Source organism: Meles meles, chromosome 8 (genome assembly GCF_922984935.1).
Source record: "Meles meles chromosome 8, mMelMel3.1 paternal haplotype, whole genome shotgun sequence".
NCBI classification, from domain to species: domain Eukaryota; kingdom Metazoa; phylum Chordata; class Mammalia; order Carnivora; family Mustelidae; genus Meles; species Meles meles.
Window position 1 is genome coordinate 90920937 of NC_060073.1, and position 27659 is coordinate 90948595.

Sequence of the window (27659 nt, forward strand, 5' to 3'; positions counted from 1 at the left end):
TCCTCTTTGTAGAACAGGAAAAAAGAACTTCATTACCTACTTCCCAGGGTGGCTGGAAGGGTGGTAAGAAACGCCTAGTAGATGTTCCCTCTCAGAAATGTCCTACAGTTCCAGGCTGCCAGGTCTTATTGCATCACTTGGGTTGACCACTTCTGTCTGGGTATTTCTCTCTTCTTTTTCTGTGTCAATGTCCTTACTCCTGATTTTCTGTCTTGCTTTGACTGTCATGGGTTATGGTTATAATGGCAGTGGAGCACACACTAAATTGTCTGTGACATTTGTTTGGAGGAGGAGGCCTCTTTCAGGGAATCCTGCATTCACTTCTTTAGTCTTAAAGCAATGTTTGGTTGGCTTTTCCTTTTTCCATGGAGAACACTGGTAAGTGTTTTGTGTTTCCCCAGCTGAGCTACTCTGGCCCTGTTGAGAATAGGAACTCTGCTTTTTGGGTTGGGATGAAAGGGACCCAGAATGGGGTTGAGAAGGGCTCCAGTATGGAGCCTAAAGTCAGGCAAAAGAGTGTTCTGTTGCCCAGTGAGTGCTAGGCCTGGGCTGATGACACCTGCCGCTTAGATGTGTTGTCTCAACTTAAAGTAGAATTTCAGGGAGCAGTATGTTGATGAAGATCATACTTTTCTGGGAAGATGGGTCCTCTTTGGCTCTCCTAAACATACTAGAGAGGGGATTGACTAATACCTCCCCATATAGGCTGATTAGTGAATCCCTAGAGATTAGATTCCTCTTTGCCCAGGCCTGAGGAGAAACTATACAACATCTCAGGACCCCACAAACCCACACAGCCTATGCTGCACTGAATCCAGAATGAGATCCGTTGATTCACTGGTGTTGTTTGGATGGTAGAAAGGGGGGTAATCTCCTGAGTCACATACTTGTCTTATATCCTGCCCTAACCCAACATGTTCAGCTTAAGTAGCCTCAGAAAAAGATTCAGCTTGAAAGAAGATGGTGAAATGGGCCACAGTTCTGAAAAGGGCCCTTGAGACCAAGAATCTCCTAAGCACACGCTGCACTTGATCAGTTTTTCTGTCCATGTGACTGGGATGTCTTCTGAGTAGCTAAAGCCTGTGGACCTTGATGATAAGCTAGGTCTCTGGAGTAGAGTAGAGCTTACTTAAACCTTAACTACATCTTGAGTCTTTGTCTCATCTGGGGTGAGGAAGGGCCCTGCTCTAGAATCCTTTTGGAACTAGAAAAAATCATTTTTCATCAGATTTTAATATCTGTGGAGATCCATAGGGCTAACTTTGGATGCACAGACTCTCAGAGATGTAGGGCTGCACCCTCTAGCTTTGGTTTTGAATTGTGCAGTTCCTAATTCCCAGCCCTGGGTCTCAATCATATGCATCAGAAGCTGTGTTGACGTGGTCAAGCTCCACAGAAACAGTGGATTCTTCTTTGGAAGCTACTCATTCCGGGCAAAGCATGAAAGTCAGGCTTTTCTGATAGGCATATCCTTACAGATTAAAGGTGCACAGAACCATTGACATTTCCAGAGCTTAGATTTCCAGATGCACCATTGAAGCCTATGTGCCTGTGAGGGCCACAGGTATCAAAAAGATAGCAAAATCAGGGGCGCCTGGGTGGCTCAGTGGGTTAAAGCCTCTGCCTTCGGCTCAGGTCATGATCCTAGGGTCCTGGGATCGAGCCCCGCATCGGGCTCTCTGCTCGGCAGAGAGCCTGCTTCCTCCTCTCTCTCTGCCTGCCTCTCTGCCTACTTGTGATCTCTGTCTGTCAAATAAATAAACAAAATCTTTAAAAAAAAGATAGCAAAATCAGATTTTATGCTGTGGTTGAAGAACAGAAGTAATCGAAGAGAGTTTGGGGCGGAGGTGGAGTCAAAGATACATAATAGCTTTCCCCACCCCTGTAAATGAATCCTACATTCTTTATTCTTCTTTATTTTCAATTCTTCATGACTATGTTTTTCTGCTGCCTTTTGATGATGGCATCTGGGAAAAGGGTGACTGTGATAGATTTGTTTCAATGAAGAGAAAGCCCTCCAGTATAACTTATCTGTTATGGCTCCCAGATGTTGGTTACAGGGCTTGGTTAGCTATCACCGGATCTCTCACTTGGGCCCGTGATTAGACTTCATTGTACTCAAATAAATGGATATATAAGAAATATCTTAAGTACTCTCTCAAAAGTCTTTGAGGATTCCTCCTTTGTATTGCACTGAACATTTGGTGGTTGATGTCAGAGTCAGTGTGAAGCCAGGGAGCAGGTGTCAGAGCTGGAAGAGATGTTAGAAGAAAGTGGAACTAGGCATTATTGAAAGTCAAAGACAAGCACCAGACCACCAAACAAGAGGGTGCAGGGGCAGAGACAGAGGTGGAGGACGAGATAGCCACCCAGCGAGTGGCGCTGATAATACATCAGGAGAAAGAAGTCAGCCCTGAAGATGTTGCTGCCTCAGAGCAGAGTACAATCTCAATGTTGAGGTGCTATATAGTGACTTTTAGCCACTGGGGGAAACACATCTTGGGAAGACCCCTGCCCAAGATACCAGAGGGCACACCGTACAACTCAGAAATATGAAAAACCCCAAGGAGTAAGCACAGGGCATCTGGGTATGTGCAACAACTGCCTGTCTTCCAGCCTACGCCTGCTTACCACCCACTCATATATGCACACATCACTCTTAAGCATACCTCTTCTTGATTAATCATTTCTGCCAGTAAGTTAACCACCCCTCTTTTCTTGGTTATGCTTGCTTTTGTCCAAAGCCTACAGGTTTAGTTGCAGCTAAGTAGGTGAGAGTCTATCCTTCATTCTCTGAACAAAAGTAATCTCTTTTCGCTTTTGAAGGTTATGTCTCTGTAACATCAGAAGCAGAAATGTCATAGGACTCCACTTTGGAGTGAGAGAGGAAAGTATTTCTTCCTGGACCTGTGGTCTTCAAACATCATAGGATGTTAGAAATGGAAGGGAATTTAAGAACTCTTTAGTCTTCGTTGTTAATCTGATAGGTGATTCTTACCCAGGGGGATATCCTTGCTTGTTCCCTCCCTGCACTCATCTATGACTACAGGTGTTTCTTTTAAAAGCTGCCATAGTTATTCATCTACTCAGTTCTGCTAGGAAAATCCTCCAATCTCCAATCTCCTCTTCAGAAATACTTTACTCTTGCCTGGGAGGCTTCCCTTGTTTAGTTCTATTGCCTGGCTCTTCCATAGCTGTTTGGACTCTCCACACTGATGGCTTTGCTCAGGAACTTGCTCAGCTCTAATTGGTTTTCTCCCCTCAAGATGATGCCTCTCAGATCACTTCCCACAGCTCCATATCCTGCTGCCTATGGTGTTCTATTTGTGTTGCTCAGAGCCCTAAGGTTCTGATTCAGCTAAGTAGATGGGAGTCTATTCTCCACTCCCTGGCTGCAGCTGCCCTTAGCAACCAGAGTAGCTTCACCTTCACTTGTTTTGTACCATCCTTTTTAGCTATTAAAAAAAAAATTAAGGGATGCCTGGGTGGCTCAGTGGGTTAAAGCCTTTGCCTTCAGCTCAGGTCATGATCCCGGTGTCCTGGGATCGAGCCCCACATCAGGCTCTTTGCTCTGCGGGGAGCCTGCTTCCTCCTTTCTCTCTCTCTGCCTGCCTCTCTGCCTACTTGTGATCTCTGTCTGTTAAATAAATAAATAAAATCTTTAAAAAAAAATTAGGACCCACTGTATTATCAGTGGTCTCTGAACTTTTTTGTTTTAGAGCATGTACACACAGTGCGTTTATTCAGGTAGAAATGATAATATGTTGCTATACATATATGATGACTAAAAATGTAGGATAGAAATGAATAAAAACAAAATTCTAACATTCTCTTCCTTCACATCATTGTAACACTCAGACCATCCCTGGAGCCAAGCACCATGTTGGAGACCACTACACTAAGTCAATCTGTGTCCTTGGGATTAAAATCAAGACAGAAATGTCAAATCATCCCTGGCAAAATGCTTCTAATTGCTCAGCTCTGGTTGCTTCTCTTTTGGACTTAGAATGGGCATGTGTCCTTGGCCACAGATCACTCTGGATATTGGTACTATATGGTTGCCATGGAAGACCCTATTCTGCAACATCTGCAATGTTCCTCAACTCTGTGACTGTGGTTAAAAAAAAAAAATTACATGTCAGTGGTTACAGACCAATATCAGTAAAATTCTCTTGTTTATCAAAAAAAAAAAAAGACCATTGAGGGCCACCTGGGTAGCTCAGTGGGTTGAGCCCCTTCGGCTCAGGTCATGATCTCAGGGTCCGAGCCCCACATTGGGCTCTCTGCTCAGCAAGGAGCCTGCTTCCCTGCACCCCCCGCCTGCCTCTCTGCCCACTTGTGATCTCTGTCTGTCAAATGAATAAATAAAATCTTTAAAACAAACAAACAAAAAAGACCATTGAAGGGAAATAAATGCAAAATAGACTTTACTTCTAAAGTAAAGTAAAGAAAAAGCTGAGGCCAAGGAGCAGCCATTCAAAGTGCTCATATTTCTTCATCTCTAGAGTTCTCACTGTTTTCCTTCTGTGCCAACTCTTCTGCAAGGACCACCTACCATGGAGACACTGAGGTCCTAGCTTCCCTGACTTAGCTTGAGAGGAACACTTTCGTCTGAGGAAAAGTCCAGCAGAGGAAGGGTTAGAATTTTTCAAAAGAGATATTATTAGGCCATAGTAATGCTCATATACAGAAAGGACTAACAATAAGGAAAATTGGAAAGCACACTCTTTCCTGAGCATAGTTTTTATCCTCAGGTGACTGAAGTCTTGTCCTGGTGTTGGTGGCAGCCATGAGAATATGTCTTTAGATCTTTGGCTACAGTAAATACAATTGACCAATTATCCCAGCCTCTGCTCTCTCAAGTCCACTGTTATGTAGGCTTTGAGGCCATGTTTCTCACAGGCTGCTCTCTCAGCCAGTGACTGAGTGGGACAGAGATACTAGGTCAAGTTCATTCTTGGGAGTCGTAGTCTCCTCTGCTGGGCAGCTTTGACTTGAGGCTCCCCAAGGACCTTGCCAAAGTTTCCCTAGAACTGCATGGCATTCTCTGCTTCCACCAGACTTGCTGCCTGCTGCCCTTCCCTCCTCTGCTGTCTCCCCACCAAAAACTCACTGGGGATCAGACTGGCACAGCAGTCTGCTGGTTCTCCCGGCCTTGTCCACTTCCATTTCCATTTTCTCTCACAGATGTTTCCCCTAATAAGTGTCTTGCACATTTAGTCCTGCCTTGTTGTCTGGTTCTTGGAGGAGCCAGGCTAACACCATGTTGCTGGGCTGACAGAGCTAAGTAGGCTTGCAAGCCAATATTTTGTTCCACATTCTAAACCTTCTTAGTTTAATGTTATACCATCCATCCCACTCTGTGGAACTGAGCTAAGATGCATGGGCAGCACTGTGAGATCTGTGCAGTTTTCAATACCAGTAGAAACTTGCTTTTTAGGGGAAAGTCCTAGGCAGAATCCGGAAGCTCTCTTTCTTGGAGGCTCTACTCTGACCCTGGAGGAAATAAGACATTTTTAAAACATGTTTCTCAAAATTTCTCTCCTGGGTTTCTGGCCTTTCCGGACTGAAAATAAAAGTGTTTCTTTCCTTCCTTGACACAGTTTAAGTCCATTTGGAAATCCAACCCATACCTTACATTCATTCCTCATTTTCCTGGTTTGTTATCTGGAGCACATTCACTATGCAGCTCATAAAGCTGGTTTGACTCTTCAGTAATTCTTCAGTGTGTAATTGTCATGGTTTTGTCTTAGCTTTTTGAACTCAGTTTTCCTAATGGCCCCATGGTATGGTTTTTTAAGGTTGTCACTATTGACATTTTAGCAGGATACTTCTTTGTTGTTGCAGGGTCTGTGCATTGTGGGACCTTTGGCAGCATCCCTGATGACCTCTGTCCACCATAGCACCCCTCAATTTGTGACAACCAAAAATGTCTCTAGACACAGACAATGGTCCCCTGGAGAACAAAGTTGCTCTGAGTTGAGAATCACTGTTCTATGATTTTAAGTGGCCAATACAGTATCCTAGCAACCCCTCTAACTTATGTCAGTTGTCTTTCCTCCAGCTAATGAAAGATGGACTTCTCTTCTTATGTTATAGACTGATTCTCTGACCTATTGTGGCTTCAAATCTGTGAGAAGCTTCTAGTTCTCAGCTTTTGTTTTGCTGAAAATTTTATTTATCCAGAACCTGTAAACCAGGTTATGAACTTTGCCATCTGTGCCAGGTGATTTCTGAGAATACTTTATAGGAATGGTTAACCAGAGAAAGATATTTGATAATAATAATTTAAGGTATAATAGTGGGCTTGTTCTCTGGAAAGGTAGGTATGGATTAAAACAGATAGGAACAATCTAAGCCATAACTATATTATTGGTAAGTTTAGCCGGACTGACTCTCTCACTGAGCACATGATTTTCATGAACCAAACTGTTCCAGTAACTTTTCTTCGGGGCAGACTTAGATTTTAGCTTGAGGGTGATCAGGAGTGAGAATGAGAGCCCAGATATGGTTCCTGTGCACAGAGAACTAAAACTAAACTAAGTGCAATATCTAGAAATTAGTGCATTGTAAATGATAGGATAGACCTGTGTACAATTGTGGCAGTGAAGTTTTGAGATCAATTAAAAGTATTGTGCTGATTTGAAAAGAAAGGAGTCTCCTACAAATCAAGAAAGAGAAGGGCTATAGATACAAAGCAAAACAAAACAAAACAAAAACTCTTGACTAGAATTTCTGGTTTACTTTTTAATGAAAGGAGGGATCTTTGGCAGAACATGGTCAGTCCCGTCCACAATTATTTTGGTAACAGGGAATGTCAAGAGCTCCAGGTGAGGAGAAAGACACAGGTAAGGTGGAATGGAGCTGACAAAAACAAAGTAGGGATGTTTGATGGCTCACTCTTCTTTTAACCCCTTCAGGAGTGACATGTAGCCAAAAGCATTAAACCTATATTCAAGGGGCGCCTGGGTGGCTCAGTGGGTTAAAGCCTCTGCCTTCGGCTCAGGTCATGATCTCAGGGTCCTGGGATCGAGCCCCACATCGGGCTCTCTGCTCCGCGGGGAGCCTGCTTCCTCCTCTCTCTCTGCCTGCCTCTCTGTCTAGTTGTGATTTCTCTCTGTCAAATCAATAAAATATTAAAAACAAAACAAAAAAAACCTATATTCAAGAGGTCAATTGTCTTAGGGCTCCAAACCTAAGGAGCAGCTCAAATGCCTCCCCTGTAAGTAAATATTGCAGAAAGAATACCTGACAATTATTTGACCTTCCCTGTAGTGGTTTCTCGTTTGCATGCAAGCCTCTTATGACCCCTGCTGCACACAGTGACGGTGTGGAGCTCTTCAGATTGTGCAGATGCCGGATGATGCGATCTATCTCTATGGCTCTGGGACGTCCGTCGTATGGACTTGATCAGTCTTGAGGCATCTGTTTATCTTGCAGGATGTGTTCTCCAATTCCCTGTTACAGAATCCTTTGCAGCCCTAGGGGGACTTGCTGTGGAAGGACTGACCCTTTGGGATTCTGAATCACATCTTTCTTTCTATATTCAGCTGGCCCTGCTGGCCTGATTTCTCTGCTGTTATGTTGCCGACAACAATAATTTTAGAAGCTAAACTGTTAATTTCTGGGACCAAGCTTACTGATTAGGGTCTTTTCAAGAGCCATTATAAACGCCAGATTTGGTTTAGGTAAAAACTACTTCCTTGTGAAACTCCACATACAATTAATGATTTTACAAGGTCATTTGTGTAACTGGCACTGGCTGAGCGCTTACTCCCTATCAGGCACTAGTGAACCAGGAAAGAAAGATGACTGAGCCAAGTTCACTGTCCTTGAGTGCTCCAGTCAGGAAGAGACAGTCCTGTAAAAACATAAACACATCGCAGTGTGTTACCTCTGCAGTATTCTGCATAAACTATCTTGTGAAAGCATTTAAGGAAGAAACCTGCTTTCTCATTTCCTCAGGGAGGCTTCCCAGAGGAGGGGACATTTGAGATGAGGTTTTATATATAAATTTATATATTTAATATATTTTTTGTATTCTCTCACTTTTATTTCTGCAAACCTCTCCTCTCCCTAGTTGTTTCCCTCTCCTGGGAGAGTGCCAATTATGAGGCCAAGTCCAAATAGGAACCAGCTAATATTTTCCAATCCATTCCAGCCATGGAAAATCTCAGAGGTCAAGGATGGAAGCTGTCCAGGATTAAGGTGAGGTGTCGTCTGAGATGAGGTTTTAAAGGAGTAGAGGACTACCTCATGGAGAAGCCGACCAAGAATTCCATTAGCTAGGTGCATTATTGTTTGGAAATTGACTGGGAAATAGGAAGTAGAAGGTAAAGCAGTGAGACAGAAGTATGGAAATAATCTCAGACCTCTGCCAAAGTGCAGTGTTAAGAAAATGGCAGGGCTTTGTAATCCAAGCAATAATGCTCTCACTGTGTTATAGATTTAGCTTGTGTAATTTAAAAGTCAAAGAAATACCTGACGGTGCTGGTGAAACCTGGACTTTCAATAACTTCACAAGTTTCTAAATAATCCATGTTATGAGTAGAGTCAAAGATGTAACCCCCTCCCCCCCTTTTTTAATGTTCTGGACTTGACAAATTATCAGAGGCATGATGCATTTCTTTTCAGATTCTTCTATTTTGTTTCCTCCCAGATAGACTTGCAACCTCTAGGTTTATGAATTCCAGAAAGCAGGACAAATAATATTAAATTCTTTATGCCTTGAAGGATTTATTTTAATTACAGAGTATGTTCACATTTCGGGATAAAGGTATATTCAATTGCTCACCGAGTTCTTGAAAATGAATTTACATGGCTATTACTCTTTAACTACATTCACTCAACAACTATGTAGTGGGGGCCTAGCATGGGTCAAGCACTATCCTAAGACTTCGGGATTCATCAACAAATAAAACAAAGACTCCTGCTCTTAGGAAGCTCAGATACTAGTGGGGGAATCAGATAATGAACAATCAGCATAGTACTTAGGTACATTTTATAGTATGTTAGAAGATTGGAAGTAATAAAGAAAATATAATATAGAAAAAGAAAGTATGGCAGAGTATGGAGATTGACTTGGAATACTGGGGAAGAGAGTTTTGATTTTAAACAGGGCAGGCAGCATTGAGAAGGGCATAAATGAGCAGAGACTGGAGGAGGGGAGGCAATATGCCAGAAGGATATCTGAAGGAAAAAGTTTTCTAGGCAGAAACACTGTTTAATCCAAAGACCCTACGGTGCAAGTGAAGTCTACCTAGCTTATTCAAGAAACAACAAGGAGGCAATTGTAATAAGCGAAGTAGTGTAAGCAAATGGAAAGTAGTAGGAGATGCGGCCAGAACAATAATGGGGGACCCAATTAAATGAGCCTTGTACCCCTCTGTAAGGAGTTTGGCTTTTTCTCTGAGTTAGATGAGGAACTTTTCCAGATTTTTGAGCACAGGAGTAACTTGACTTTAGTTTGTTTGAAAGGACCATTCTGAATGCTGAAAGGTAGAAGCAAGCAGACCAGTCAGGGGCAATGGTCATAATCTGAGCAAAGGATAATTGTGGTTTGAGCTAGGGTGATAGCAGGTGAGATGGCCGAAGTAGATTTAGCTATATGTTGAAAGCAGAGGTACCAAACTGTCAGATTGAATATGGGGTGAGACAGAGTAGATCCAAGGGGGACACCATATTTTTTTAACCTGAATAGCTGGAAGGATAAATTTGACATCAGCTATGATGGAAATGTATGGGTAGAACAGGATTTGGGGGAAGGACCAGGAGTTTATTTTGGACTCATTTTGAACTCGGTATGTCTACCAGGCATGTAGAGTAGGCAGTGGGATATAATGAGTTTGGAGTGCATGGAGTGGGGGTTGTATCTGGGGCTAAAGGTCTACATTTGGTATTTAGATGATATTTAAAGTCACAAGGTTAAATGATCATACAGGGAAGGAATCGAGAGAGAAAAAAGAAGAATTCCAGACACTAAGCTCTGGAAAACCTCAACATTAAAAGAGGTCAAGCAAATGATTACAAAGAAACATGAAGAGTTCATCTATGATAACATGTGGGTAGGCTGGTAAATGGGTTAAGGCAACAACCAGTAGGTAAGTGACATACAAGCTTTGTTAGGCCCCAAATTCCTGATCATGTGTCATTCCAAATAACTGCAGTATACAGCAGGTGGTGTTCTTAAGGTACAGGACCCACTGATAATGCTGTCATAAATATTTAATACTATGGCATGAAAAGAAGCCCAATACTAGGGGAGACTAAATCTATGCCCAGAAATGTTGAACATCACAAAGACGTTAAGATCGTTCAAGCCAAACAGCTTGATTTACAAATGAGGGGAGTCGTGTCAAAGTGAGCTGATCTAACCAGGTTCACACAGGAAGCTGCAGGACAACTGGATACAGCAATGAAGTCTAATGGTGTCCTATTCAGAGGACTTTCCTCTCCACTATCTTCCCTCTCACTGAGTGTCTACTATATAGATCATACCCAGCAGTTAATATTGTGAAAATCTGAAAGCCTTTCTTCTTGACCTGGAGCAGCCAGGCTTTGAACCACAAACACAAACAAGGGTCTTCCAGGCTGTTGGTCTTGGGCAACTCAAGCTTGCCTCTTGCAGATGTGCATTTCCTGCACAGTGACCAGGTTAGCGCAGGTTGAATGACTGCATGGATACATACCTACATTTTTAGAGGTGTAAAATTATAAGCAAAGCTTTAGCAGAATTCTCTGTTTAAGAATTTCTCCATGAATGAACACTGTTACGCTGAAAATAAACAAATAAAAAAAAAAAAGAATTTCTCCATGTGGCCTCAGTGCTTTTCCTGTAGACGGGTTTGACCAGTGTGTCTGATCTGGAGAATGAATGTGGGCATGAGATTGGTACCAACAGCCTTCAAAAGGAGGTACCCAAGAGGTGATGCCCCACACAAAAAAGGCGGTCAGTAGATACTTACTGAATAAATATCCCAACGGGTGACTCCATCTCGTAGAAACATCTTATGTAAGCAGGTTAACTGGAGAGGAGAAAAATCTGCAATGTTGCCAATTTCCCATATGCCCTCAGGTACTTTCTTAACCTCTCTGTGGCTTAGTGTTTCTGCCTAGAAATGAGATTGGAGCTGCTGACTTAGATCAGTGGGAGAAGGTTAATTGAAAGCAGTCATAGAAAGCATAGAAGAAGATTTCAAGACAAGACGTAAATGCTGAATGGCACTGTTGCCACTGCCAAATTGAAGAGAGGGGCTTTGGGTAAATCAGGAAGTGTTGGGAAGCAAAGCCTCCATTTGTCTGTCCTGTCCTCCTGACTGGGTGGTAGTGAGGTGATACCATGCAAGAGGTGGAAAACCCACCAAACTTCCACCTCCTACTTTAGAAGCACTCAGCTCTCTCCTTGCTCTTGGGTGTGTGCCCAGCTGCATCCGGCATGAAGGCAAGAAGCTGCTGACACAGGTAGATGAGATCTGTGGTGTAAAGCCATAGGAGAGATGACATTTGACAGATATCTCCAAAATTACATCCCTTCTTCCAACTGTTACCTGTGATTAAGGGTCTGGGGCCAGTTTCTTATTAGGCCATACAAAGTTCACTTCAGCAACTCCAGCCCCCCATTTGATTCCTGTTGATCAAACTTGCAGTGTGGAGTCAGATTAGTAGGTCAGCTGAGCTTGTAGGCATCTATCTCCAAGAGCATGGGACCTTTTGTAAAATGGCCTTACCCACTTCATATAATAAACTGGGGGCAGAAATTACCCTAGATCATTATGCAGAAAATGTTCACAAAGGCTCCAAGAAGATACCAATGTTAAATAGATCTTCATACTCAAAGCATATTTTCTTGACCAGCAGCATATAAAAGAAGATTCTTGAGTTCACGCTAGGCCTAGCACACCTCTCCAATTGCTACACAAAGCCCAGCTTAAATAAATTTTCTGTCCAGCAGCCTTTTCTGCCCATGTCACCCAGTAAGAACCCCCTTCCCTCTGATCTCTTAGAGCAACGGTTCTCAACATAGCTGTGTATTAGAATCACCTGGGGGAACTTGAAAACCACCTAGATGTCCATCTAAGTTCTACTCCCCAAGATGTTGATGTAATTGATCAGGGTAGGACATCAGATATTAATATTTGTTAAAAGGTCCCCTGATAATTCTAATATCCACTGTTAGGAAAAACTGTTTAAGAGCATGCATTATCAGTCCTGACTCATTTGGGATTTTAATGGTTTACTCTCTCAAAAATCACTTTTAAAAATGTCTTTATCTTGTGTCTATAATCAGAAAGTAAGCTACCTAGGAACAAGGATTCTCTCCTCTTGTTGCCCAAGAGTGATTATACACATGGTGCTGTGGAGAAGCAGTAGGAATGAACTCTACTTTGCTAGTGGTGCCTGGCTGTGTGACCTTGAGGGGCGGGGGTCCCTGGACTTTTCTCAGCCTCAAATTCCTTCTCTACAAAAGAAGGTTGCACTAGATGATCCCTTAAGGTGCTTGCCTGCTCTGATGTTTTGTAATTCTAATGAGCACTCAGAAAATGGGGATTGATTACAGCAAGCCCACTGCCTTGAAGCCTGGTGTTTGACCCATTTTAGCATGTTGTTGTCTTCCTCCTGCTCCACGGGAATAAGATGCTAGTGCTTTTCACCTCTGAAGATGTGTCTTCTCAGCTGGATATTAGATCTTTTGTGAGGTCACTTTCACTAAGCCTTATCCTAGTCCATGGTGTTGCTCATTCTGCGCTGCGGCAAAGAATCAATCAGGCCCACAGAATGAGCTAGTATGGCAATAGGAAAGGTCTTCGCTGTCCTGATTCCCATCCTATGGAGCAAAGGGAAAATAGGCACAATATTTAAATCAACATTCACAGGTTAAAGAAGGGAAGTAGGAGAAGGATCCTAGGGCAGGGACGCAAAAAAAAAAAAAAAAAAAATCAAGTCAGAAGTCAGATGTGTGCTGGCTTTGGAGGGAAGCAAGTGAGCTAGGGGAGACACTATGGGAACCATAGAAGCAAGTGGAGAAACATAATCTATCCAGAAAAAGGCAGCCACACCCCAGCCCTGTCATCTTTGGAGTCATGCACAAAATTCATTCTCTTGCCCCCTGCTCCAGCACAAAGCACATGGGCAGTGGCATTTGCACATCCTGATTAAACAGTAACTATTCTGTTTGGGGATTCCAGGCTATAATTGTTTCTGTTTATATGGTTAGGGTGATGCCTCTTGTGGCGACTGTTGTCTCATTTAGTCAGACATGGTGGTACCTCCTCATTGTGGCTTCTGCTAGCCAATGTTTCCTTCCATTCCTACCTTCCCATGCTCTCCTCCAGGATCCTTATGTGAGGCTTATCAGAAATTTAAAAAAAAATTGCTAACCTATCCACACATTTCCTGAAGGATCATGATGTCAGAGCAGTTAGAGGGAGAGAAAGTCAAAGGTAGAAAGACCATCTCCTGCTGTAGATTGTGCTGGAAGCTTTAGGAATTAGTGAGCTCATGTCAGCAAAGCTGTCTGAGCTGTTGCTCACTACTGAAACTTTTGGAGGCTCTTCTTATGTGTCAAGCTCTTTGCAGACATTTGGGAATTAACCATTTTTTAAAAAGATTTTATTTATTTATTTGACAGAGAAATCACAAGTAGGCAGAGAGTCAGGCAGAGAGAGGGAAACAAGCTCCCCACCGAGCAGAGAGCCTGATGCGGGGCTCGATCCCAAGATGCTGAGATCATGACCTGAGCCGAAGGCAGAGGCTTTAACCCACTGAGCCACCCAGGCGCCCGGGAATTAACCATCTTACAGCTCTAATTGAGGGCTTTGTTCTGCTCTTTAACACTTGAAGTGATTCCAAATTTCAAGTCAACTTAGAGTTAAGATAGGTGCATTTTAGGCCCTCTTTACTATGGAATATGGGAAATCAGACAAGACATTTTCTTTGCTGGGGTCTGACTTCTTTGAGATTTTAGAAAGAAATGGTAATATCTGTCTGTGTCATCAACAGGATTTTTATGTGGGTACTGGGTGCTACTAATGGAGAGAGAATTTAGAATATAGGAAGAAACATGCTAATAAAAGACATTATTATTCTGTCATTGTGTTTGCAGTTGGGTTGGTTCATACTTATTAAAGAGGATTATTTTGTGTTTGGTGAAAACAGGAGTCCCTAACTGCAAAGAGGAAGAAAATGGTGCCAATTTCCAATCAATAGACAGTGGTTCCATGGACCATTCAGCTCAGTAAGAAAGAGGTCCATGATTGGTTAGCAATGTCTGTGGAGGATGTGTGGAAAAGGAAGCTGAGGTAGGAATTCAACACATTCAGTCGTTCATAGAGAGGCAGGTTTTATATGGGTTTCATGGGTGAGGTGAGGGAGGGGAGTAATAGTTGTAGTTAGAATTAATGTCCTTTTTCCAAGGAGGCAAAGGAAGGATTTTGTTCCCTTTCTTTTAGGAGGGATCAGTACATCATTGCTTGTTATGGTTAATGTATGTAAGACTAGGGAAGACATTAAGGCAAATTTCCATTGGTGGGAATAAGAAACTCAGTTGATGGATAATATGGGACTGGAACCAGATTTCTGGTATCAAGTCCAAAGTGTCAGTGGGAATTGAGGGTGAGTGAAAGAAACAGTGAAGAGTGAGGGGTTAAAGGGCAGGTGGGGTAAAGTGGCAGAGAGTAAATGTATTGGGAGATGAGCCTGTGTGGATGGTAGGAGGTTCCTAGGGTAAACACTGAGCTTAAGTAAGACTGAGTTGTAATCAGAGCCTTAGTCTCTGTATTCCACACCTGGGCTCCTTCCTTACAGAAGATCTTCTCTCTGGCTAAGATGGACCCTCTTGAGAAAACTCGGAGCTGACCAGGTGAGGACCTCTCTGTCCCTGGTGAGAAGCAGTTATCTCTCTGCCTAAAGAGGTGTCCTGCCCTCTTCTCTCAGGGACCTCTTAAGACAGTATCCATCTCAAAAGACCATTTCTTTATTCCTTCCTACTTAGAAGGGACACTTTTAACAGATATGCAAAAAAAAAAAAAAAAAAGTTACTTTTTTATTTTCCTGGAGATGAAATTCAGGGGTTTGGTGAGGTTAAGTGCTTTTCCAAGGTCATGCAACACAGGGCAGCATAAGAGGTTGCCTTAGTGCCACAGCCCTGCCACAGTCACCAGTGGCCTGTTGATCAGTCACTGTGCTTGTTACATTCATCTTTCCTGTCTCCTTAGGGGATGTCTCAACCTTTCTTAGTCTGTCACATGTAAGGTCCCTGTTGGCCATTTTTGCTTCTGTATTTTAATGGTTTGGACTAATTTCCACTTTATTTTTGTATTTATTTTAACACAATCACTTATAATGAGGCTAATGACATTTTGTCTCCATGGTGGCGCATTTTAATTTGGTCTCGGAAATGTCAAAGCGATCAGGCAATTTGGTATCTCAGAAAGACAAAATGTGGCAGGGACAATAGATTCTTCTCTCCATCACTCCATCTCCCTTGTTATCTGCTAGCTCCAGGGGCCACCCTGTCCCACTGGCTGCATCTCTGTACTGGCATGGGCAGAGATCAGCTGCAAAATATTGCCAAGACAAGGGGCTACGGCTCCTGTGGACAGACTCTTTCCAGCAAGTGCAGCTAACACAATTAATCAGATCTCAGCACTCGAGTTAAGTTTGTTTTGATAGAAGCAGGACATTGTTTTCCTGGTGTCATTTTTGTATTGATCCTTGTGCGTCCATCCATCTCAGGCTTTCTTCTGAGCCTACCTGCAGTCATCTCTCTCAGCTTTCCAAATCTTTCCTTTCAGACAGGGTTGGCTGATGTTCTTTTGTGAAGTAAATAGGTTAGGCTTTGTGGGCCTCATAAGGTCTTTATTTCATATTCTTCTTCCTGATTTTACGCCCCTTTACAACTGTAAATATCCATTCTTAGCTTGCAAGCTGTATGAATTGTCAGGTAATCTTGGGTTTGGGGGTGTTTAGGGTAAATTTTAGGGGTATTTGGATTGAGGAATTGAACCCAGGTCTTTTCTAACGTGGTATTCATGAGAGCATCTATCCTATAAAACAGAGCTGCTAATAGTTGCCTGTGCCGAGGTTGGGTGGTGGGCAAATTCCCTGATGGTGTAAGTAGAAATAGCATGTCTCCACAGAGATGGTTGATTTCAGCTTTGTCGGAAATGGAGGATTCGAGACTTGATGGACTTTCCACGGGAAGCCTGTGTTGTTCCACATTTGTCTGAGAAAACCGGTTCGTGCCAGGTCTGAATTTGGAGGTCTCTCACTCTGGACTTGCCTCTCTGCCTCAGCCTTCCCTGCCCAGCACTTTCCTATGGCCAGCGTCCTTTCACGTTGCTTTGTCCTTGAAGGGAGGGAGATGGATCATGTCTGCAGATGGGGCAGGGCTGATTTCTCAGCCCTGACAGCACCCACTTTAGTCTTCTCGCCAGCACCAAGGCTCCTTTCTTGGAAGCTAATCTCTGAGGTGGAAATCAGAACAGTAAAGGGGAGAGAGTCCTGGTGCGGTGAAATCCCAGGTCAAATCAGGGAAATTCGCAGCCTAACCCATATAGGACTCGTGCCCCAGGAATGGCCTTATGCAGGCTTCTATTTAGAAGCCACTTTGTCAATTTCTTTGCCAGCTTTTCCATGTAGTAGGGATACTTTATCTCTATAAAGCAGCAATAAGTGGACAGTATAATATATTTCACTTTTAATAAGGTGTTGCCAGTTACACACACTCTGTAGAGCAATTAGTGTCAAAAGCTGCTAAGCAATGGAACAAACTGTATGTGAGTGTTTACAGACTGGAAGGATTTACAGCGGGGTTTGGAGGAGCCCTGGCCACAACTGGAAGGTGGGGGAGGAGATGTTGTGTTTCAATCCACTGACCTGTGTGTTTCTGAAACCTCTTGAAGGCAGGCCCTTGCATTGTACTATGATCCTCATTCCTGGGGCGGGGAGATAGTGATGGTCCTCACAGACCTCATGGGACTGGGGAAAGAGCACAGGTTTAGGGGTGCCATAGATGTGAGCCTCGAACTCAACTCTGCCACATAAGGATGTCTCCTCAACAAATATATTTTTATGACACTCATTTTCTCCATGTGTAAAAATGAAATGGGAAAATCATCAGAGAGTTTAGAGGATGGAATCTCTTTGAAGTTCATAGCCCTTAGGTCAGGCTGTGTCTTTCCTATCCCATTCATGTGAATAAGGATGGGGAATTTTCACAAATCAAGTCTAAGCTAGATGATCCAGTCATCCCAGTTGCCCAGAACTGTCCTGACTTACAAATGGAAAGCTCTGCATCCTGGGAACTCTCAGTCCCAAACAGACCTGGATGGTGGTCACCCTGTGTGGTTGAGAAGCATTTCTCCTCTCTCAGGAGATGCGCTCAAGTGTTGACAGCACACACGTCAGGCATTCCAGCCATGTATTTCACCGCACACAAAACACAGCCAGGGGCAAACATCTGTGAAGAAGAGTGGAGACCTTTGACAGACTCAGGGACAGTGGGTCCAGCGATGAAATGAACCTTTGGTCTAAAAGTCAGGGGATCTGGCTCTAAGGTTCTTAGATTCATTTCTTCCCTGAAGATGATCTTAATTTGACCCATGGAAGGTAGAAGAGGCATTTGTGTTTTCTTGTTCCTGTTCGCTTATATGTTTTGAGGGTGTGTCCATGGATTCATGCCACACCTACAGAGCCACCTCTCCAAATCATACACAGAGTACCTCTCAATCCAACCTGAGGTTGGTGTGCTTGAGTCACGCCCTCAGCACCATTCCAGAGCACCCTCTTCTCCTTACCACGGAGCTTCTCCCCCAGTTTGGAAGAGAGGTAGCCGGAGCCCTTCTCTGGCCTAGGCAACTGGCCAGCCACTCCATTTCTGTCTGAACCTTTTGCAAGGCGGGAGCAGAAGAGCTTTTAACTCAGCAGCATAATTCCTCTCACTTTACAGATTAGGAAACAGACTGAGAGAAAAGTTAAAGAAAATCCCAAGTCAGCTGGGTTCAAACCTACATCTCATTTCTTGAGGGGGCAGTTTCTTCTCACTTTTTCTTTTATGTCACACTTCTGCCAAAAAATATAGTTGTCTTCCATGGCCAGATATACGTTTTGCGCAAGGAGGGAATTTAGCAGGCGTGAATCATCTAAGGAGACATTGGGTGAGAAGAGATGGCTGGTTGGTGAAGAGAAGGGGTGACAGCTGGTTTTTGAGGGTGGTGGTTGTGGAAATGGCTAAGGGGTGGGGGAGGCTCCCTGCGAAAAGGGAATGTGAGAATGAGCATGGAGCGTAGGTGGACAGACAGGATAGCAGATTAGAGTGGTGGGAGTGGGGGGCAGATGTGAAGAACCTGGGCTACTTAGCGAGGAGGGCTGGCTTCTTGGAAGCTTCGATTGCCTGGCAGACCACACTGGAGATTATTCACATGCTTCTGAAATATCTCAGTCACAGGGTGACTTGCAGCTCTACTCCTCCTTACTGTGAAATGAGCTCCCCTTTCAGTACCTGTGTTTGGGGTGGGGGAGGAAGGTGCATAGAGTAATTCTCTCTAAGTAGTTCTTTATCTAGCCAGTGGGGGTGGGAGGAAGTGTGGTCTCATTGGATTTACATTCTGAGTTAATTCCATGGTAGTATGTCTTACTTTTCTTGTATAGCAAGACCAGCTTTAACGACATCAAGATCACCTTATTTAAAAACAGTATTTCAAATACTTGTTGGGTACCTGCTTCATTTAAATTTTGTAAGGGAGAATATGCCAATATGGTCACAAAAGCATAAACCAGCACTATACTTAATTTTGTGAGTGTTACTTGGTTCCCACATATGTTTGGTTTTCACATGTTGGAGGTCTCCTAGGAAATCCGCAATGAAGGTAAGAGGCCTCCTCTAAGTGAGTGCACAGCTCACACTGACCACAGATAGGTTAGTGAGTCAGGTGCGCTCCCTTCTTCATGCACCGTTCTTTCACTAGATCCCTCATGGTGGACAAGGATATCACTCCAAGTATACGGGCCCTGCAGAAGTTAGGGCTCCCAGAGCTTTCTGCCCAGTTTAATGCCCTGTGGGTCCAGTGCTGGTGTTCTTATAGGGTCTGTTTGTCTTTTCCTGCTGACTGCCCCGCTCCAGTGCTTCTGCTCATGCACCCTGGGACCCCAGGGCCTCTCCTGGGCCCCAGCTGCTTGTCTGGAAGCCCCTCACTGTGTGCTCATCCTCTGCAGGGTTCCTAATTGTGTGAGAGCTGCCTCTCCTTCCTGTTCAGACTCCTTCTCTCTTCCCTCCAGCCGTCTTCAGTTAAGTCCCCATTTCTGGGTTTGTTCTCAAAATTCGAAGGTTTCTATTTTCACACCTTGGTAATTGGTGCTATCCATTGAAAGTAACTCTGGAACTCCAACCTGCTGGGGTCAGAAAGCGCTGAATTGAATTAAAAAGAGTAGAAATTGGCTAGAAGCAGGAGGAAGACTTGAACGGTGTAATTTCTCTCCTCCAGGTGGCTGCCTTCAGAGATGGCCGGTAGGTATCCCACTTAGTTCCGTTCACTTGATGGGAGCCCTACAGGGGAGGTGGGAGGAGGGAATGAGACTTCCTGCCTGGCACACCCTCAGCCCAGGGAGTGACACTGAGGACCCAGGAAAGACATGCCAGCAAAAAGCATTATGTCAGTGAAATGACTTTGGAGCCATTAAATATGCAAAACACCCCCTGTTTTAATAGCATAATGGCTGGGAGAGAAGCTAACAGAAGCCAGGAGTCTCTTGGTGACAGCCACTAATCCATCCACAATTCATGCCAGGGTGAGATACAGTCCCTTGTGCCTGGGTCATGGTAAGGCAGGCCTGGCTCCTAATGCAGGCTCACAGATGCTGGTGCCCAGATGAGAAGAAACAGTGTTTTTTTATGAGTTCTCCTTTGATGTTAGGAATTCAATTAATCCTTAGATTTAAAAAAAAATTATTATCATTTTCTGCTAGCGTTGTCAGTCATTTATTTTTGGACTCCCACGAGATTTTTCAATTATTGGGAATAACTCCTCTACTTCCAGGCAACAGGTGTGTGGCCCTTCTTCAAAGCTAAGACATATTTATTCTCACCCAAATCCATCAGTGGGTCTACCTTCAGGATAGGGATGAACTTTGGATTTGATTCACAAAGAATCTCAGAATTTCAAAGAATGCGCTTCCCTTGGGGCTGAGAAAAGGTCAAAACAATGAACTTCCACTGTGGCTCTAGGAATTATTATTGCTCCGGTCCCCACACATGCAGGGTAGGGATAGGATCATTAAAATACACACTGATGTATGTTTTTCTCATTAGATATATATCTCATGTTATGGTAGACTATTTGGATACCGGACAAAAATATGGAAAAAATAGAAATTATTTTTCTTTAACGTTTGGTGTGCTGATAGAGATTTCCTAAGAGGAAACTTGCTTTGATGGTCCTCTAATTCCTGCTAGCTGTCCCATTCCTGCCCCTCAGCATGATGGTGGTAGTGTTGGTAGAGGCTTTCCCCCTCATGCTTCACTTTCCGTAAAGCCTGGTTTGGTTCCAGTTCAGCAAGAAGACTGGGGTCTAGAGGGACTGGATTGCTCTTCATTGTGTCCTCATTGGTGACTCCCCTTCCTTCAGTGACTGCAGTGGTGAACAGAGTGGTCAGATGTCTGAGAACAAATGCTGGTCCTCTCAATTCCTGACTTGGAATTTAGGGACATGGACATTAGTCAGAATCTCCCTGTGCCTCAATTTCCTCACCTGTAAAATGGCAATAATTCTACTACCCTAGACAAGTCAGGTTCCATAACTCCCGCCATGGCAGTGATTCTTCTTACATTTAAAGTTACCACAAGTTCAGGGTACCTGGATGACTCAGTCAGTTAAGTGTTCAACTCTTGGCTTTAGCTCAGGTCATAATCTCAGGGTAGTGAGATCATATTGGGCTCTGCTCTCAGCTTGGAGTCTACTTGAGATTTTCTCTGCCCCTACCCCTGCTCTTGGTCTCTCATTCTCTGTAAAATAAATAAATAAAATATTAAAAAAAAAAAGTTGCCACAAGGTCAATCCTCCTGTCTTTTTCTTATAGGTTTAATTTCTAACAGTTTCTTCTTTTTGCATTTCTCCGTGGGTTCTTCGACAGTTACTTTTCATATTCTTCCTATCAAAACTGGAAGCATGAATCTGTTGGACTCTGGTTATAATAGGGCTTGAGTACGTAATCCTGACCTTGGTCTCTAAATCACTGACTTAGCCAGATTTTTGTAAATGGGTAGAGAAGAGGACTCACGCTATTTTTAATGTAAAGTTGTCTCAATCCATACAGGGAGGCCCAGACCAGGCGAGACAGGCTGCCAAGAAGGGGATGCTTGTGCTTTGGTGTTTTTGTTCTCCATATTGTTCTGGGACTCATTCTTGCTCTGATTTTTCTTGGTCTCTCTGCATGTTTTTCACACCTTGGGGCCCTGCCTCCTTTTCTGTCTGTCTCTGGCCCTTTTGCATTTGGCTCAAGCATTGTCTCTACTTCATATCTTAGCACAGAATTTCAGTTCTTCCTTGCAGACTTTGGGATGGAGTCCAACAGGCAGTGCAGAGTACTGGGGGAGCTGCTCTGAGGAAAGAAGCAAGGCCACCCTTGACTCTGAACTGCACCCCTCCCAAGCTCCTGCAACCACTCCGAGGTATTTAGGATGAAGAGGAGCAACGGAGCAGCTGCGGCTTGCCTGCCGCCTGGTCTGTGTTCTTTCCTCACATTTCCCACAGAGCAGAGACGCTGCGCAGCACTCGCCCTTGCACAGCCTGGCCTGAAATTTATACAAGTGCAGCTGATGTCCTCTTTTAAATTGACAAAAGCAGAGGACGGAGCCTGGGAAGCCCTCTGACCCCAGAACCTTGGTCCATGAAAATTACAGGCGGTGTGCAGGCGCTGTCTCTTGATGCGTACTTGCAGTGGGGAGATGCTGGTTAATTTCTCAAGACTCAGAGGTGACCCAGGTTTAATAAAGAGGATTAATGGATTTGAGCTAAAGGTCCTGGCTGTTTCAAGCAGATAGCCTCTTCCTCCTAAGACAGTTTGCAGGCTCTTGTTCAGTTTCTTCTCTTTGGGGAAATAGCTCAAGCTGCCTATTTAAAGGGAACTTCCTCTCCCTTCCTTCTCAATGCTAATAGGACTAAGATGGCCATGGGTCCTTCATGCTACTCTAAAACAAAGGCATGAGAGCACTCCCTGCTGACAAGAACAGCAGCGACAACAAAAAAGGACACTTTGATTTCTGCTGGTCTGGGCTACCACTTTTCCAAAAAGCACTTTCGCCATAAGCATTAAAACCCTCAAAAATAGTACATATACACTTTCACATGGCAATTTTATTTTCATGACTTTTATGTTGTAGAATAATTAAGGATGCTTACAAATATGTCCATCAAAGAGATATATATTTTAAAAAAGAGGAAGAAGAATGAGGATCAAGAGATGTGTAACAATAGGGACTTAGATAAATGTATTATACTAAATTTATGCAATGCAGTAATGATCATTAAGAAGATATTCTGTAGGGTATTTTTCTCATATGAAATATGTCCTTTGTTTCTAAAACATTATGTGTAGTTAAACTGGTTTTTGTAAAATATATGTGTGTTTATATTTATACATTTATTATAATATTAAATGTTTATATAATATTTGTGAAGTATTTGGGAAATATGCATTACATGTGTATACAAGAAAGGAATGGATACCAAATGGCTGAGTGCTGAGATTCAGCGTGGTTTTATTTTGGTGTTTGATTTTATTTATCCTCACTTTCTAATTATTTCCACAATTGTGTGTCACTTGTGTAATATTGGCAGGGAGGGACCTGAGTGGCATCTCCCAGACGGTGCTGGGGAGCAATTCTGCATGTCCTATCCGGTCCCGTAGGCTCATGTCAGGGCTGCTTCTTGTCCTCTTATCTTCATCTGTCAAGAAAGTGTAGATCATAGGCTTCCAAGGGACATGAGGTGGCTCTCTGGGTGGCAAGTCATGACCTGGTCAAGTTACAGTCATGACTGCATGACTGGTTCCAGAGAGCCCCTCCCAGATGCCTGGGATCATGGGGCAGGGATACCCTTCCCACAGGGAGCAGTTTTAATCAAGTCCCTCTGCTTGACCCTTGTGGAGGTGTCCATTTGCTTCCTATGGTGTATTCTCAAGTGCGCTTTTCCAATCTTGTCTTAAATGACTCCCATATGGGTGATGCTGCCATATCCCCAAGGAGTCTGTTCTAATAGACTATTCTGTTGTCTAATAGACCTCACTGTTGGGACATTTTCCTTCAAGTTTCCATTAGCCACTAAGTGCTTATACATTTTCCCCTTAAAATTCATTCCAAATTTTTAGTGGGCACTGAATTTGGACTTTTTCGATAGTAATTGCCCACTTGGCTCTTCTCTCTGATATTAACATCGGGATTACTTTTTACTTTTCCCTTTGACAGTTTGGCATCATTGTCTCGGATGTAATTTTTCTGTAACCCTGGGATGTGCCCTTAGTCTCTAATGACTTAATCTATTCATATGACCATGACTTAGTTTGCCATTACAAAAAAATATTCAGAGTAGCTTTTCACCACTGATTTTAGCTTCAAATCTTCACGATGTTCACATTGTTCTTCTCTTTGCTTTTATGTGCTAGCTGTTATCAAGGGTAGCAAAAGGGTGAAAAGCTGATTTGGAATGAGAGTTTGTCTCCTAGGGGGCTAAATATGAAGAGGGGGGGAAAAAAGGCAGAATGCACCCATACAGAGCAGGCCTTCAGTACTCAACACACATTTGTGAAACGGAACCTGTCCCAGAACACCACAAACCAGCCCAGGGGGAGGCGGCCACCAGCTGTGCCCACAGCTCCGAGGCTGACTCCCAGGGGCTGACTCCCAGATCCACTGCATCTCCCTCTTCTCTCCACATCCATGGATTCCACAAAATTGGCCAGGCCAAAATTTTGCTTGGAGCAGGGCAAAGGCTCCTGAGTTCCACCCGATGTAAAAACTAGGGTACCCAGAAATGACAAGGGTATCCCCAGTATTCTTTCTGGAGATTGAATCTTGTGTATGACTCTAGTGCACTGTTTCAAATGTGCTTACCTCATCTCCTCTGCTGCTTTCCCCAGGCTGTTAGGAGTTTAATCAACGTGTAAAGCTCGCTGTGAGATCCCAGGATAGAAAGGAGCTATGAGTGAGAAGTACAATAGTTCTGCTATTTCTGGGCTGGCCCTGATTTGAGCTCCTGATCCTTTTACTTTTTTGGCCCCATTTTCTCTCTGGTATATATGTTCAGCTAAGCGATTTGTAAATATTCAGTGCTTCTCCTTTCTTTAAAATATATCACCCATTTCTTGATATACGGGAAACCACTCTCTCTCCATGACACTGCGGCCAGACGGAGGCTCCAGTGTGTATAAGGGGATCCATGAGAGTATTTCAAAGCTGATGATGTGGCCATAACCTGCCTTAGTCACGTTGTGTCTCTACGTCATGTTCTTCCTGTCTCTGTTCTTCATCTTCCAATCCTCTCTAATGTCCTCAGTGAAAAGAGAAAGTAAGGATTCATGGCACCAGTGTATATAGGCATGATAAGGGAAATTTTTGTTTATGAGTAGGAACTAAGCTAAAACCAGGTAGTAGATGTTTTCCCAGCCTGTTCCTTTCCCAAGAGGCTCATTACAGTGAAATCGATCAAATGAGGTGTTTTTCTCTCCTCACAAATATGTAGTGATGCCTTCCAAAAATGAGTGGAAAGAGGGACTTTTCAAGTCTGAGTGATGTTGAGGGTAAAGTGGTTAAAATGACGAGGATGGGGCAGACACGAGCCAACTCCACATGGCAGGGGGGTTACCCCTGGACCAGTCTAGCGCCTCTCTTGCCTTCTGCACCTCCACTGCTCTCTTACGGCTCCATCCTCCAGCTGCCATCTGGAACATCATTGTCCGCCACATTCAACCTTTGCTCAACTTTCTTACAGAATTTTTCAGTGCTGACTTTATTCATTTATTCAGACAGTCAGTCAATAAACATTCACTGAACACCTACTTGTTCTGGGTCAGACTCTTCTGGGCACTGGGGATTCAGCAACATACCCGACAGATCCACATTCTGGCCTTCATGGAGATTACATTCAAGTGGCAAGAGAGAGACAGTGAAAAAATACATAAATCATATGGTATGCTATTGGGGGGTGGTAGGAGCTATGGGGGGAAACAGTTGACGGGGGTGGAGGATGAATGAAGATAGTATTTAAATAGGGCTTAAAAGGGATGAGATAGTAAGCTGTGAAGATATGTGGGAAGTAGCCTGGCTTGTGCATGTAAGAGCATGTCTGGAACATTTGGAGGAGTCCCGGATGACTGGAAAGCAGCAAGCAAGGGAGAAAGACTGCACAGATGTTGGTTTTTATTCTGATTGAGATGAAACAATTGAGATGGGAGGCCATTGGAGTCTTTTCTGCAAAGAAACAACACAGATTGTCCCAGGTTTCTGTGTCTGGGACAGACAGTGATTCTGGAATTTCTTGGAATTTTCTCTTCTACTGGTTCCAGGAACTGCTATCTGGAGTCTCATTTTACTTCATAGATCTTGCCTGTCATCTTATCCTCCAACCTTATTTCACTGATACCTAACCCTTTGAAAATATATTTCTTGTAGAATATGAGATACAGAAGATAAGAAAAAATAGAAAAATAAAATATTCAAATATGTCAGCATATAAACACAGAGAACCAACAATATGAGTAAAACATTGAACTATTAAGAAAAAGCGGGTCCTTCAGTATTTTCTCAGGGTTCATATGTAGGCTTCAGTTGGAAATTTTGGAACAGTGTGTTCTCACTGAGAGTTGCAACATCCTATCACCTTGTTTCCACTCTCACCCTTAAAAGTTTTGTATCACATGGGTCCTTGTCATAGTGGCATGCTGGTAACAACTAGGTTTCTGAAGGAGGAAAAAATAAGCCCTTTTTTATAATTGCCAAAACTTGGAAACAGCTAAGTAGATGGCTTTTTGTAGCTGAACAGATAATTAAACTGTGGTACATCTATACAATGGAATATTATTCAGCGCTAAAATGAAATTAGCTTTTAGCTATAAAAAGACATGGTATAACTATAAATGCATATTACTAAGTGAAAGAAGCCAATCTGAAGAGGCCACATACCGTATAGTTCCAACTATAAGACATTCTGGAAAAGGCAAAACAATAAAAATACCAGAGGTTACCAGGTGTTGGGGAGAAGGAATGGACAGGTAGAGCACAGAGGATTTTTATGGCAGTGAAAATACTCTGTGCAATACTATAACGATGGGTACATGTTCTTATACATTTGTTCAAACCCAAAGAATGTTTAACACCAAGAGTGAACCTTGATGGAAACTAAAGACTTTGGGTGATCATGAAGTATCAGGCAGGGTAAATTCAATTATAACTGACGTACTGCTCTGTTGGGGGCGGTTGATAAAGGGGGAGGCTGTGCTTGTGTAGGGGTAGAGGTAGATGCAGAAATTTCTGTATCTTCCCCTCAGTTTTGCCGTGAACCTAAAGCTTCTTTAAAAAAAAAAAAATTAAATCTAAGGGGCGCCTGGGTGGCTCAGTGGGTTAAAAAAAAAAAAAATCAAATATATATTTTTTTTAAGCCCTGATTCGTAGCATTTGCTGATTCCAGGGTAAAAATACTCCAACTATGACTAATTTCAAGCTATTAAAGAATGTGGTGTGAGGTACCTAAGTCCCCACTAATATGAAATAACCACTTTTGCTAAGTTTCCACATATACATCTTTTTTCTTTACTTCCACTTTGACACCATTGATCATTTGTCTGTACCTGTGACTGAATCGTACTACTTAGAATGATCATAGAAATCATAGGTCGGTTAGCTTAATAAATGTTCTTCCAGACCAAGCTTACTGATTAGTCAAGTACCAACCTTCCTGGAATTTTGATTGGAGTTACTTTAATTTCACACACACACACACACGCACACACACACACACACACACACACACATGCTTGGCATCTCTATGTTATTGAGACTTTCCAATAAAATGATATAGTCCTTCAATAAATGTTTATTTAAAATCCATTATGTGCCAGAGACTACCCGAACTCTGAGATAGACAAGATTGCCAAAGTTCTTGCTCTTATAAAACTCACATTCTGGAGGATGAAGTGGAGAAAGTCTCATGATGAGCAGCTGAACAAGAGAAAAATATAAAGACCATTTCAGGTGGTGTAAAGACTATGAAAAGAAAAATAACAGGTTGATAAAATAGAACATGACTAAGAGGAAGTGTTTTTGTTTTTTTGTTTTTTTTTTTTGGATTGTATATTCAGGGAATGCTCTCTGAGGGAGTGATATTTTAGCTAATACCTGATCATGAGGAATCAACTAAGGAGGAATCTGAGAGAACATTCCAGAGGGATTACCCAGCACAGAGGGCCTAAGTTGGAAACTGTCTTGTCGGTTTCAAGATATAAAAAAAGACCAATATGGCACAAGATAAGGCATCTTCTCAGTGATCAGTGACATAGACAAAGATTAGATCATGTAGGGTCAGGGCAAAAGATTTGGATATTATTCTAAATACAATATAAAGCCTTGGGAGGGTTTTGAATAAAGTGGAATAATTTGATCTGCAGTCTGTCAG

General features: G+C 43.0%; 1 protein-coding gene across 1 annotated transcript in view; it reads left to right on the forward strand.

Moving 5' to 3' along the window:
• Positions 1-27659, forward strand: part of OPCML (opioid binding protein/cell adhesion molecule like) — a 1111761-nt gene that overhangs the window by 12587 nt on the left and 1071515 nt on the right. The gene's annotated exons all lie outside the window — the stretch shown is intronic.